General features: G+C 43.0%; 1 long non-coding RNA gene across 2 annotated transcripts in view; it reads right to left on the reverse strand.

Annotated features, from left to right (window-relative positions):
* The window catches only part of LOC311631947, a 270208-nt gene that overhangs the window by 45022 nt on the left and 211015 nt on the right, over positions 1-14171 (reverse strand). Inside the window, exons 4-5 of one of the 2 annotated variants that reach the window (XR_014796673.1) lie at positions 9459-9591; positions 8588-9172 (exon numbers count right to left, since the gene is read on the reverse strand). The exons of the other annotated variant lie outside the window; for it this stretch is intronic. This is a non-coding gene — a long non-coding RNA (uncharacterized lncRNA). Of the gene's footprint in view, positions 1-8587; positions 9173-9458; positions 9592-14171 lie in introns of those variants that run through there. 2 annotated transcript variants of the gene reach the window in all.

Raw genomic sequence — 14171 nt, forward strand, 5'->3', positions numbered from 1 at the left:
CTCATTGATGCTTCTAACTCTCTATCTCTCTCCCTTCCTCTCTGTAAAAAATCAAAATATATTTTTAAAAACAAATAAAATAAAATGCAAACACTCCCAACATAGAGGAATTTGTCAAGTTCCTTCTTCAGAGGCAGCTTTCAATGCCAATGATGGGAGAAGACATGGAAATATTTGGAAGGGATCAAAAGAAAGACATTTATAAAGGAAGAAGAGGAGAGGTACTTAATAAGGTGTATTAAGTACTTCCTGTATGCCTACCTTATACTGAGGCCTTTATCTAGATCCATGGTTCTTAATGGGACACGTGGGAGTGTCTGGAGATACCCTGTTGTTGCAACTTGGGTAAAGGGTATAGCCCTCCCACAGTTATTGGGAGGCCACGGATGCTAAACATCTTACACTATCCAAGACAGCCTCACTCCCATCCCCAACAGAGAATTACCCAGCCCAAATGCCAATTATGCCACCACAGAGAGAGTCTGCCCTAGATGATCTCTTTCCATATAACAACTTTGAGAGGTAGATGTGTTGGGACCTTTAAGAAATGAGAAAACTGAGGCAAAGAGGAAATTTCAGTGTCTTTCCTCTGTGCTCCCCATCATTAGTGACAGTGTGAGCCCACACTCTTAAAAGCTCACATTCAACCACCTGTAGCAAAAGCAACAACTGTCACTTGCTTGGGTGGGCATGAATAGCACATGACTCCAAGAAGCCCTCCCACAGTGCCTCCATATCACCGTCCCCTTTGGCTACACCCCTTCCATTTGCTGCCCTGATTTGTTAGGTATGCACATATCACCGTTTTCCACTCCCCCAAAAAAGATCTCTGATGACCACTAAAGAACTCCCTACTGAAGTTTTGCATTTCATCTGGTGCCAATCTGGTACCTATTGTCTTAGTTTCACCCTCTGTAAATGAGGATGATAACAACTCTATAAGCTATAGGTGAAGATTATGCTTGGAGAGTTGGGGGATCCAAAGAATGCAAAACTGCCATGGAGAGTAGCTGAGGGTGAAAGGCTGTAAGGAGGAGGTGGATTCCTGGTGGGTTACAAGCCTGCTGGGCTCCAGTTTTTCCCAGCAGCCTGCAAGAATGCTGCAGTGTGTGAGAGGGGGCTTAAGAGGGGGGTCTGGACAACATCACCAAAGGGCAGTCACTACCCTGATATCTGGCCTGGGATGAGTGGGGCTGGAGTGCATGCGTGCCAACATGTGACACAGTTCCAAGTTGAAAATCCCTAGGCCGAACTCTCTCCAAGAGGGTGGTCAGAACAGACAGGACTGGGACTTCCGAAGAGACCTCCTTAGGGCCTGGCTGGGCTCCTGGAACCATGACTTATTCTTCTCTCTGGTAATCAAGAAACATGAAGCCCTTGTACTTTCTTCTTATCACTGCTAAACTGAGTAGTCATTCTAGATAGCTTGATTAAGGAGGTTGTATCTGGGGAGATGATGTCCCATAGATTATCATAAAGCATTTAAGCCAATACTCAGAAAATAAAAGCAACATGACGGCATGAGTATTTAAGATGGTACATCATGGCACCCAGATTGGGGTTTGGCAGAGAGTCAGGCACTCTGGCTGTGGAAGACTCTGGCCTTCCCCTCACGCTCTCTCATCATCTGCTCCCTTTAGAGAGGTCAGCTCTTTTGCTCTCTCTCTCCATCCATACTGACCCTGGTTGCTCAATTATTTCATAGTGAGGTCAGACACTCCTGGAAACAGAATGACAAAACAGAATCCACACCATGGTAAAGCTTCCTTTTCAGAACACCGGGTCCTCAGAAGGGAGTGATCACTGATGCTGTGGTCACAAATGCCAGGAATGGCATGTCCCATAAATAGCCACTCCCCTCTTCCCAATGATTAACAAATAAATGTGATGTCAGTGTGGTTTGAGGGTATCTGACTGGGACTTGAATAGGAGACATCAAGGCACTGCCCAAGGGGTCTCATTGGGGGCTGACTGTCACATCTGAGTGAAGTGAGGTTGTTCAGTTATTTCATAGCAAGAGATATGTCAGATGTTATGGATATTTGTGATAAATCATATTCTATTTGACTGGTCTACTAAATCCCATTCCTCTTTGTTTATCTTAAGTCCTTTCTCTACAGAGTTTTTAGAAAGGCAATAAGGGGAGTAGAAAGACATGATTTGAAGAAGATAAAACCTGAGGTTTACATCTTGACTCTGCCACTCATTAGCTGGGTGGTTGTGAATCAGTCACTGGCTTTTCTAGGTCTTCATTTTCTTAACAGTTCAATATGAAAATATTACCTATCTAATTGGATTCTTGTGAGAAATACAGGAAATAATATATGTTAAATGCCGAGAATACACTAGGCACTCAAATGCTGAGTTTTATTTTCAATCCAATAGAAATGAAATTATAGTGATGCTCCATGAGATCTTTCTATTAAAGATACTTAAAGAAGGAGAGCTGCTCCTCATATACCTGGTAATGAGTAGCAAACATCTTGATTATAATTTCAACTTGTCATTTTTTTCCCTTAAGGGACCTCTGACCATTCAAAGTAGTAAGATAGAGTGCAAAACAAGAACAAGGGAGTCCCATGGTTAATGGGCTTATAAGAATCCAGATTTGATAGTAGGTAAATTACTCTTAAAAGAAATTTACAAACATTGGGTTAACAGTCCTTAGGAGTGCAGTTGACCTGTTTCACGTTAACATTTCCTGGTTTCTTAAAACCAGTGACTCAGACTGGGCTGCCCTCTTAGCCTAGGAAATCCCTAAAGTGGAAACTGGGGGAAGAGAGTCCCTTTGTGATTTTCTCTAAATGAATCAATCATCAGTGATTAGAGCTAATTCAATCTGGATTCCTTCAACTGTGTCACCTTGAAAAGTGGAAGCACCCTTGCCTTTCCCTTTTCCTTTCTTTGTTCGCCAGCCAGCCTGGACTCAGAGGTACACCACACCCACTCACCTCTTACACAAAGACCTTCAGCGTTTGGAAGTTCCAACATCCTCCCTGGGGGCGAGCCCCGAGGAACCTTTCCCTCCACTCCCACTGGCCAGCCTTTTCTGGCAGGTGCCAGTTGACTAAGTTTTCCCTTTGTGCAATTTTCGGGCTTTGCTTTTCCTCTCTTTCAGTAACCCCTGATTATCTAGGCAGTAATCATTGTTCCTTGGAGTCAGCAGGCGCCTGGGTAGCAAACATCCCATGAGCCAAAGCTGATCTCTAGCCTGGAGGAAACTAGTCCTCATAGTAAAGAAACTCTGAGAGTCTTTGGTTAGCTGTGTTAAAGGCAAAGAGAGCTCTATGTCCACACCTCCCCAGGCTTTCTTGCTGCCTAGAAATCTCTGGGAGAAACCCTAAGCAAGGGAGGCCTCTGGGAGGAGTAGGTTAGACTGGCTTTTCTGATGGTCTATTTGAACCCTTCGGGAATGAGTTGGGGGGAGAGCAGCTGTATTCTTCCTTCCCATTGTTCTGCTTTGCTTCTGTCCCAGGGAGCAGACAAAATCCTGCTCTGAGGAGGCAAAGTCAAGCTGGGACAGAATTTTTCAATTCACCCCTAAGTGTTTCCATTCAGCCAACCACCCCTGAGCCCCGGCTTTGAGGTGCAGAGCTGGGTCAGGCCCGGGCCCTGTGCTCCTGGAGCTGCCTCCCAGGAAAGGAGATGGGCATGAAGAGACTTTAGTTACAGCACCTGCCTTTTCCAAATGCCAGCCCAGTCCTCACAAACAGGCTGAATGAACACACCCAGCCTTCAAAAGTCCCCCCCAAGACCACAGCACGAGGGCTGCCCTCTTACAAGACTCTTCTTTAAACTTATGTTGTCTCTATTTTACTCAGCCTCATCCTACGCAACTCTGTGAAATCATGGTCTGATGCCTTAGTTTTATTATTACAAATGCCCATTAAAATAAACGCATAAGCAAATAAACCTGTTCCTGCTTCACACACACAGTGGGCCTCACATCCCAGCAGTGGGTAGGTGCCAGTGGGGATCTCTGCCTGGGGTGCTGCGAACAGGTGTATAGCAGAGGTCTCCACAGCTGATGCCATGGAGCAGGCAGGGAGAGGGTGGGAGGCAGAGAGGTAGAGAGTAGGAGCAGAGGACTTCCCTGAAGATTCTGAGCTGAGATTCAACACATAAATGGGAGTTTGCTAGGGACTCTTGGGGAAAGGGTACTCCAGACAGAAGGAGCAGAGAGTCCTAAGCTTAAAGTGTGAGGGAAAGCAGTGAAGAAAGGAGAAAGAGATTCATTCATTCATTCATTCATTCAATATGCATTTTATGACCACTTACCTTCAAACCACATATCTGTTTACTCAATAGTTTTCTTTTTTTTTTTTTAAATATCTATTTTATTGATTTTGTACAGAGAGAAAGGGAGAGAGATAGTTAGAAACATCAATGAGAGAGAGTCATCAATCAGCTGCCTCTTGCACACTCCCTACTGGGGATATGCACGCAACCAAGGTACATGCCCTTTACCGGAATCGAACCCGGGACCCTTCAGTCCCCAAGCCGACACTCTATCCATTGAGCCAAACCGGTTTCGGCTGTTTACTCAATAGTTTTCTAAGTGGCCTATAATATACCAGGAAGTGTGATAACTGGTGTTGTTCTCATGTCGCTTGTAATCTGGTTAAACAAGCAATACATGCACACACACACACAGCTATCCAGAGACAAGCACTCAAAGAGAGTATGTGATTTGGACCCAAATAGCAGCACTGACAAGTCACTTGCTGTGCGTTCAGAGGAGAAGGGCCTCCTGAGAGTGAGGATGTGGAAGGCTGAGGTAGACTTGGGCATGGGCACGCGGAGGAAAAGTTCAGGCAGGTGACGTAAGCCAAAAGGGCCAGCTGCAGGGACAGGAACAGACTGCACTGGTCTCCCCCGCTTGGCTTCTAGAATGAAGTTGATGCAGCCTCTAACTCAGTTTCCTACCCAGCACCCTGATGGAGGTTAAGACAGACATCTGTGACTGTCTAGTCATTGCATTCAAATGTTTTTGTGAATTCACTTCTGCATTTTTCCAGGGGAGAGAATTTCTAGTTTTGATCAGATGCTCCAAAGAGCAGCTTAACCTTGCTTTGGAACCTCGGGTCTTTCTGATGTACCCTTTTATTACACGCATCTCTGTTGGTGCTTATTTAAATCTTGCTCCTTTATGTTTCACTACAAGGGTACAGGCCCAGGATGGCTCAGTAGAACCAAGCCTCCCCAGCGAGGTCAGACTCTCAGGCCCACACGTGCTCTTAACCCCCACGATACTCTGCTCAGTCAAGTCGCACACAGAGCGAATCTGCACACCTCCCCAGCTGCATTCTCCTCTCTGCTGTGCGGGCTTCTCACAGTCTCAGCCTGCACAAAGCTACTCCAAGTCGTTGGCCCTGGTCACTGACCTTGACTAGCATGTTAATTGACACCTGACTGTCCTAACCATCATGTTCTACCTGTAAGAGCCAGTCCCTTGGAAACTGTGGGAAGTAAGCCTGTGTTAAACGCTGCTGGCCCTTCTCATCTTTCTAACATGATGTTTCATTATAGTAGCTGCATATGAGTCCCATGTTCAAGAACAGCAGCAGTTCCATTTAAAAATCAATATTTATATGAATCTACTTGCAAATGCACTGCATATACATAACTTTTAAAATTACTTTTTATTATACAAAAGTAGGGGAGCACATTATAACCAAGTCCATGTTCCCATCTCCCAGTGTCATGTATGAACTCATGGCCAGTCCTGTTTCCCCTCCGCCCCACTACTCACTGTCCCCATTTGGATGATGTTGAAGCAAATCCCATATATCACATACTTTCACCTCAAGTTTCTCAGTGTGATACGGGACTTAGAATAGACTTTGTCACAAATAGCATCTGCCACGTGTCAGGGCATGGAAAATGCATGTACTGCACAGCAGCGTGTGAAAGCCTTTGACTTACACTGGGCCTTGGGGCACTTCTGTTTGTTAATATCTACAGGGTACCAGTCTTTTTGATCATGAAGTCTGTTGCATTTTTCACAATCAAAATATTGTTGCTGTGAATTCTAGTTGCTGTCACGTCATTTCAGTGCAATTAACCTCCATCAAGGGTGTTCTGCTATAAGGTATGCTTTTAAAAGATGCGTTTGTTCCAAAGCCATTTTAGGGAACAATTTGGGCACAGCCAAATTTCATGCCTGCTTGTGTGTGATTCTATCCCAGAGATACAGGGTGATTGCAGAAAACTGCACCCTACTGAACTCTGCTGCAAGGGACACACACAAACAGGCATACACACACACACACACACACACACACACACACACACACACACACACACACCTCAGTCATCCAGCATCCACTTCCATTCAAACCATCATGTGGTGTTAAAACTTTTCGTCCAGTTTCAGTACCTGCTTCTGCCACTTCACCATTGCCCACAAGCTGCCATCTCCCAACATCCACTCCACTGGCAATTGCTAGGTTTTTTCAAGGAAATGTACAAAAAAAATTTTTTTTGCATTATATATGCATTTTTAACCATTTAACCTGGGTAAAATTGTGTGGCTGTTTTTATTAGATTCGTATATTTTTTTTAATGTGTCACTGGCCAGTTTTTGAGTGTTGGCCCCAGGGTTCTCAGTATTGCTCTTTTTGCATTGGGCTGGATGATTCTATGCAGTGGCCTGGCCCGTGCCCTGCAATAGAGTCAGCAGCTTCCTGGCCTCACACACTAGATGCCAGGGCACCTCCTCTGCTTCATCACCCTCCCCGCAGTGTGGACATTGCAAATGTCCCCTGGGGGAGGGGCAAAATCCCATGAAACTCTGAGACTTTGTGAGTGAGAACCACTGCTACAACCCACTTCCGAGGGCCTCGAGGCCTTTGGCACAGCACTTTGTACAGCATGATGGTGTTTAGGAGTAAGTCCTGTCCCAGCAGAATTGATGGGACTGAGAAATGCACGCCTCCCCTGGGTCCTCCTGAGGATGCTATTCACAGCACCTTGGTGGGTTCTATTCACTTTGCACTAAGCTCAAAATGCAAATTCCTACATTAAAGGAATCACCTCTGGCAATGTCTTTACTTTCAAAGTGCATAGACCTTGAACCATACAAGATCTTATAACAAAAAACTAGAGTCCCGATGCACAAAATTCATGCAAGAGTAGGCCTTCCTTCCTCCAGCTGCTGGCACTTGTTTCCTTCTGGCACCCAGGACCCGGGCTGCCCTCACTTTATATGGGAGGTCATCTGAAAGGACATCTGGAAGGATGTCTGGTCTAATTAGCATATTACACTTTTATTATCCTATATCGTGGTCAGCAAACTCATTAGTCAACAGAGCCAAATATCAACAGTACAATGATTGAAATTTCTTTTGAGAGCCAAATATACCTTAAACTATATAGGTAGGTACATTGTTATTAACTTAATTAGGGTCCTCCTAAGCTGGCCTTTGCTAAAATCTCAAGGGGCCAAAGATCCACATGTGGCTCGTGAGCCTCAGTTTGCCAGCCATTGTCCTATATAATAAAGATGTATTATGCAAAAAGTCGTTTTGCCCTGAAGTATAACAACCAACCACATAATGACTGGATCACAGATTAGCAGGAAGGTGGGGCAGTGAGCTATAGGAGGGTGGCCTAGAGCTACAGGAATGGGCAGGGCAGCAAGGTATTGGGGGGAAGAGGCAGGCAGAGAGCTACAGGAGGGCAGCAGCGAGCTACTGGTGAGCTACTGGTACACAGATTTGTGCACAGGGCTACTAGTTATAGATAATATGAACAACAATAGCTACCACTTTTGGAAACTCCTTAAAACCCAAACACTGTGCTGTAAGCATTTTATTCAAAGTCACATTTAACCTTCACCAGAGCACAACCCTGACCGATGTCTGTCAGCCCATTTAACAGGAGACAATTCTCAGAAACTGAGGCCCTGAGGCATGGGTGACTTGCCTGAGGTCAGCTCTGCAGCTTGAGGTCCAGAAGCCTTGGGACACAGTTCCTCCTACTCTGAAGTCTAATTCTCATGCCTCTGGGGCCTCCTTAATTAAGGATATCAGCAGCTATTTACCGAGCACCTACTTCTTAACCAAGGTAGTGACTGATAATAGAGCAAATTGCTTAAAGGCCAACTTACCCCAACAAAGGGTCTAAGCTCAATAAAAATGATCTCACACCACGCATGAAAGCCTTGTGCTAATGCTAAAGGTCAGGTTCTGGAAAAAGAATTACCCGGGAGAATCTTCATGTGTCCTTGACCCACCAGCATATGCATGTGTTTCTGCAGAAACACAGTGGAATGTGCTAGAGCAAATCAGGAGGCACCATTGTTGTCTATGAAAACTATGATTACCAGTGACTTCTGGGCTCATCCTTTAATTTCAGCCTAACTTTGGCATTTTCCACCATGAACACGTATTAGACGTGTGTGCACGCGCGTGTCCCATAAAGCAGGTTGAGCTGGGTGCAGTTTTCTGCCCTCACCTAGTGCTTCTCCAGGACACAACCAGGCATAAACAAATATACATGGAAAACACGTTTGTGAAGGGAAAATTGAAGACCAAGATAGCACAAGAGCTAATAGAAGGGGAACTAGACAGTTAATGAGTTCAAGTTGGATTAAATACTGGAATAGAGGGCTTGCAGATGTGATTACAAAACCACTGTCAGCAATCTTAGAGACATCGGAGCCTGGGAGCCAGGCCAAAGAACTGGAGACAGGAATATGTTATTCTAGTTTTCAAAAATGTGGGTTCAAAAAACTAGAAGGCAGTGAAGCTAGCATTTGGGACCCGATTATGAAACACACCCTTTAGGAACATTTAGGGAAGAGCAGAGCCAGAGACGCTGAGAGCTTCAGAGGTTCGAGTCATTCTGGCCCAACTCTATTTCCTTTCTTGATCCTTTATTTTTGATAGACCAATAAAATATTCCAGACATCACGCACTTCGATTCCAGCAGGAGCATTTGATAAACAGATGTGGGCTTTCCTCATGGAGAGATGGATGGTAATCTGATGAGCTGGAGGCATGACTAACCAAATTGTTCTTACAATTCGGTGCTGAGCCTTTGCACACAGGTCATGTCACATGGATGCCACCGCTCTTCCCCCTTTAGGGCTGGAGACATGGAGGCTTGGAGAGGCTGATACATTGTTGGAGACGCAGCACAAAAACAGCAGAGTTGGGATTTGTTCTTTCTAACAAGTAAATAGGGATTGAAATTAGGGCTTTAATTGCACACAGCAGGCCTTTATCTCACATAATATATTGACCTGGAAGACGATGCAGAGCTGAGAGTTATCAGATGGACAGCTGACATGCAGCTGTGTGCTTGGCTGCCCCGTCTTCAGTCCCCCAGCCTGTCCTTTGGCTGCAGGAGTGGCCTCTGGGACTGGAGGGCTGAGTCAGGGCCAGAGAGGCACGGGCACAAGTAGGAACCAAGCTCCAATCCCCTTTTTCCATACATGTATTTGCAAAACTCACCATGAAGTTCTGCCTTTTCAGGACTTCCCATGGACATTCTGCCCGAATAAGAAAGAGGCCTTTGGCCCACTTTTTTCACCCATTGTCTTGGCTGCAAATAAATCTTTTGGGGGCCGTGGAATTCCTCTTGTCTCTGAAAATAAAAATAAAGGGTTTATCTCTTTGTTACATTTTCCCCAAGAGTATTTAGTTCTGGAAATTGGAAGGAAGAAAAGGATAGAAAAGGAGGGAGGAGAGAGAGAGAGAGAGAGAAAGAGAGAGAGAGAGAGAGAGAGAGAGAGAGAGAGAGAGAGAGAGAGAGAGAGAGAGAGGGAGAAAGGAGGGGGGGATGCAAAGGAATGTAGACAGAAAGAACGGAAAGAAAAAAAGAATGAGCAAAAGGGGCCTTGTGCTCGTGTGATACGATCACATTTCTTTCTAAGGAAGTGGGGAAGTGAACGGGGTCAGTCTCCAGAGCTGCTCGGTGTGGGACACAGTGTAAACAGGCCGGCCCCTCCTCTGGCCCCCAGGAGGCTGCGGATCTCACTGGAGCCCTAGCGTCTTCGTGGCCAAACCACCATGAACTCTCGGGAGTCTCCACTAGCTGAGTCAGCAGGAGCAACCCAAGGAATTTGTTTCCATTTTCACTCTTCTGAGCTCCAAGAGCAGAGGGTGCAGGTGAAGGGTGATGTCCTGGAACAGTCAAGGTCCGCTCCGAGGAGGAGACTGGGATACAGTTCTCAGATCCTTCCTGACCCCCGGAGATGACTTTGTGGTGACATTCTTAGCCAGCGCTGTGAAATGCGCACAGTGAGGGTTTGGCCAGGGATCTAAGTCAGGGCTCAAGTTCTGCTGGCTGACTTTATTTTCTTCTCCGTTAAGAGTATATTCTGGCATGTTTGCACCAGTGGAATGCTCTGCAGTTATTAAAAAGAGGATACAAACTACAGAACAATACTACTTGGCAGGAAAAGATGCAAGAGATATATTGGTTAAAGGAGCACAGGGTCACATGACACAAATCAATTATCTTTGAATGCTAAGATTGTAGGTGATTTTTAAATCTTACATTTTTATACTAATAATCATTAGCCTATGTGTACAAACGGTTTCCTGTGCAGTGGGTGCCATGCCATGTACAGGGGTGGGCAAAGGTAAGTTTACAGTTGTAATACAAGTAAATAATGCAATAATTAATAAGTAATAATGTGAGAATTAACTCTATTACGTTCTCACAAATGTAAACCTACGTTTGCCCACCCCTGTATTTCACTTGAATCAACTCATTGGCTCCTTGCAATAAACCTATGAAAGAGGTACTGTGATCAACCTCATTTCACTGATAAGGCAGCATAATTAGGATCCTTGCCCAAGGCTTGAAGCCAGAAAGTGCCAGAAGATAGCACATAAGCCTACACTAAAGCCCATTCTCTTAGGCATCATTTTTTTGAAAACAATAAAACTATTTTAAAAAATGTATCCTGACAATTGCCTAAATCAAATTTTGAACAAAATGAAGCTATTTAAAATGAATTGGTAGACAATTTATTGGTGATGCAAAATGTTCCTGATACTCCATTATATGAGAACACTGGGTAATGGTAGCATTCTGTTATTCTATTATGTGTAACTATGTATGAACCTAGAATACGTGAAAGCATATGTACTGATGCTTTTTGATAGTATAATAACTGCTACCCTTACAGTGTTGGAATTAGGATAACTCAGATTTTCTTTTGGTTGGGGGTGCTGATCAGGGCCCTGATTGGGCTGATTGGTCACTGCAGTGCTCATCATACAATTGGTCATTCTGGCTGTTTCGGTCATTCTGGTCGTTCCATCGTTTTGGTTGCTTGGCTTTTATATTTATAGATTTTTTGAGGAATCTCCATACTGTTTTCCACAGTGGCCTCATTGTAATTTTAATTTATATTTATCTGATGAGTAGTAATAGTGAACACCTGCACACCCCACATCAGGGATGTGCCCGCAACCAATGTACATGCCCCCAACCGGAATCGAACCTGGGACCCTTCAGTCCGCAGACCGACGCTCTATCCACCGAGCCAAACTGGTTTTGGCTATGAATTCTTTATAAATTTTGGAAATTAGCCCCTTATCAGATCTATCATTGGCAAATATGTCCTCCCATACAGGGTTCTCTTTTTATTTTGAGGGTGGTCTCTTTTGCTGTGCAGAAAATTTTTAGTTTGATGTAGTCCTATTTGTTTACTTTTTTCTTTGTTTCTCTTTCCCTAGAAGATATATTGGTAAAAATTCAGCTACATGAGATGTCTAACATTCTACTGCCTACCTTTTCTTCTAGAATTTCTATGGTTTTGTTATTTATATTTAAGTCTTTTATCCATTTTAGTTTATTCTAGGTGTAAGTTGGTAATCTAGCTTCATTTTTAAAATATGTACTTGTCCAGATTTCCCAGTACAATTTATTGAAGAGACCGTCTTTACTCCATTGTATGCTCTTGCCTCCTTTCTCAAAAATTAATCAACTGTAATGGCATGATACAACTTATGTTTTTTTTGTGTGTTTTTTTCTGTTCCATTGATATGCCTATTCTATATGCCTATTCTTATGCCAGTACCAGGCTGTTTTGATCACATGGCTTTGTAGTACAGTTTGATACTCATATTGTGATCCCTCCAATTTTGTTCTTCTTTTTCTCAAGTTTGCTGAGGCTATTTTGGGATATTTTATGGCTCCATAAAAATTGTTGGAATACTTGTTCTAGATCTGTAAAATATGCCATTGATATTTTAATAGGGATTGCATTAAATCTGTAGATTGCTTTGGGTAGCATGGACATTTTAATGATGTTAATTCTTTCAATCCATGAACACGGTATGTGCTTCTACCTGTTTGTATCTTCCTCTATTTCTTTTTTCAATATCCTGTAGTTCTCTAAGTACAGGTCTTTTACCTCCTTAGTTAAGTTTATTCCTAGGTGTCTTATTTTGTTGTTGTTGTTGTTGCAGTGGTAAATGGGGTTGTTTTTTGTTAGTTTCTCTTTCTGAGAGTTCATTATTAGTGTATAAAAATGTCATTGATTGATGGGTGTTAATTTTGTATACCACTACGTTGCTGAATTCAGTTATTAAATCTAGTACTTTCTGGTCAAGTCTTTAGGCTTTTCTATGTACAATATCATGTCATCTGTGAATAATGAGAGGTTTGCTTCCTCCTTTCTAATTTGGATGCCTTTCACTTCTTGTCTGATCACTGTGGCTAGGACTTCCAGTACTATGTTGAATAAGAGAGGTGAAAGCAGGCATCCCTGTCTTTTTCTTGTTTTTAAGAGAAACACTTTTAGTTTTTGCCCATGGAGTATGATGTTGGCTGTAGGTTTGTCATATATGACCTTTATTATGTTGAGGTATGTTTCCTCTATTCCCACTTTGCTGAAGCACCCATTTACAAAAATGGGTGCTGGATTTTGCCAATTCCTTTTTCAGTGTCGATTAATATGATCATGTGATTTTTATACTTCATTTTGTTTATGTGATATATCACATTTATTGATTTATGAATATTGTACCAGCCTTGCATCCCCAGAATAAATCCCACTTGGCATGGTGTATGACCTTTTTGATGTATAACTGCATCCAATTTGCTAATATTTTGTTGAGGATTTTAGCATCTATGTTCATCAGGGATATTGGCCTGCAATTTTCTTTCGTTGTAATTCCTTCATCTGGTTTTGGAATTAGAAAAATGCTGGCCTCATAAAAAAAGCTTGGAAGTCTTCCCTCCTCTTGAATTTTTTGTAATAGTTTAAGGAGGATAAGTGTTAGTTTTTTTTAAATGTTTCATAAACACGCCTGTGAATCCATCCAGTCCAAGACTGGGAGGTTTTTAATACTGCCTTAATTTCATTAGTTGTTATTGGCCTATTCAAGTTTTCTAATTCTTCCTGACTGGTATTTGGAAGATTGTATATTTCCAGGAATTTGGTTATTTCACCCAGGTTGTCCAGTTTGTTGGTATATAGAAGTTCATGGTATTTGCTTACAATCCTTTGATTTACTATAGTGTCCATTGATATATCACCTTTTTCATTTCTGATTTTATTTATTTGGGTCTTCTCTCTTGTTTCTTTTTTAAATTTTAATTTTTAAAATATATCCCATTGATTTTTTTACAAAGAGGAAGAGAGAGAGATAGAGAGCTAGAAACATTGATGAGAGAGAGACATCAACCAGCTGCCTCCTGCACACGCCCCATCGGGGATGTGCCTACAACCAAGGCACATGCCCTTGACTGGAATCGAACCTAGGACCTTTCAGTCCTCAGACCGACGCTCTACCACTGAGCCAAACTGGTTTTTGCTCTTTGTTTCTTTTTAAGTCTGGTATTGAGTACCTATTATATGCAAGATATTGTTCCAGGTCCTAGGGAAGCACCAAACCACCAAAGTGACCAAGTCCCTGTCCCTGTGAACTTGACTTTCTACCTTTCTATCACCTTGCCAGCATAGAGAGCACCTACTCTTGCTTTAAGATGCAGAATTTTAGGCCCTCCTACCCCCTTAGAGACTTCCATGATCATCTGGAGGAGAAGGATTAGACACAGTTTTCTCAGACTCCATTGGATTTTCTTGGCACTTATTTTTCTATTATATAATATATTATACATGTGTTTATTTATGTATAATGTAGTTATTTGTTTATGTATCTTTTTCTCTAGAACATGAGTTTGAGAGACCTGGGTTCCACCCC

Source organism: Pipistrellus hanaki (genome assembly GCF_964339955.1).
Source record: "Pipistrellus hanaki genome assembly, chromosome: 13".
NCBI lineage: Eukaryota > Metazoa > Chordata > Mammalia > Chiroptera > Vespertilionidae > Pipistrellus > Pipistrellus hanaki.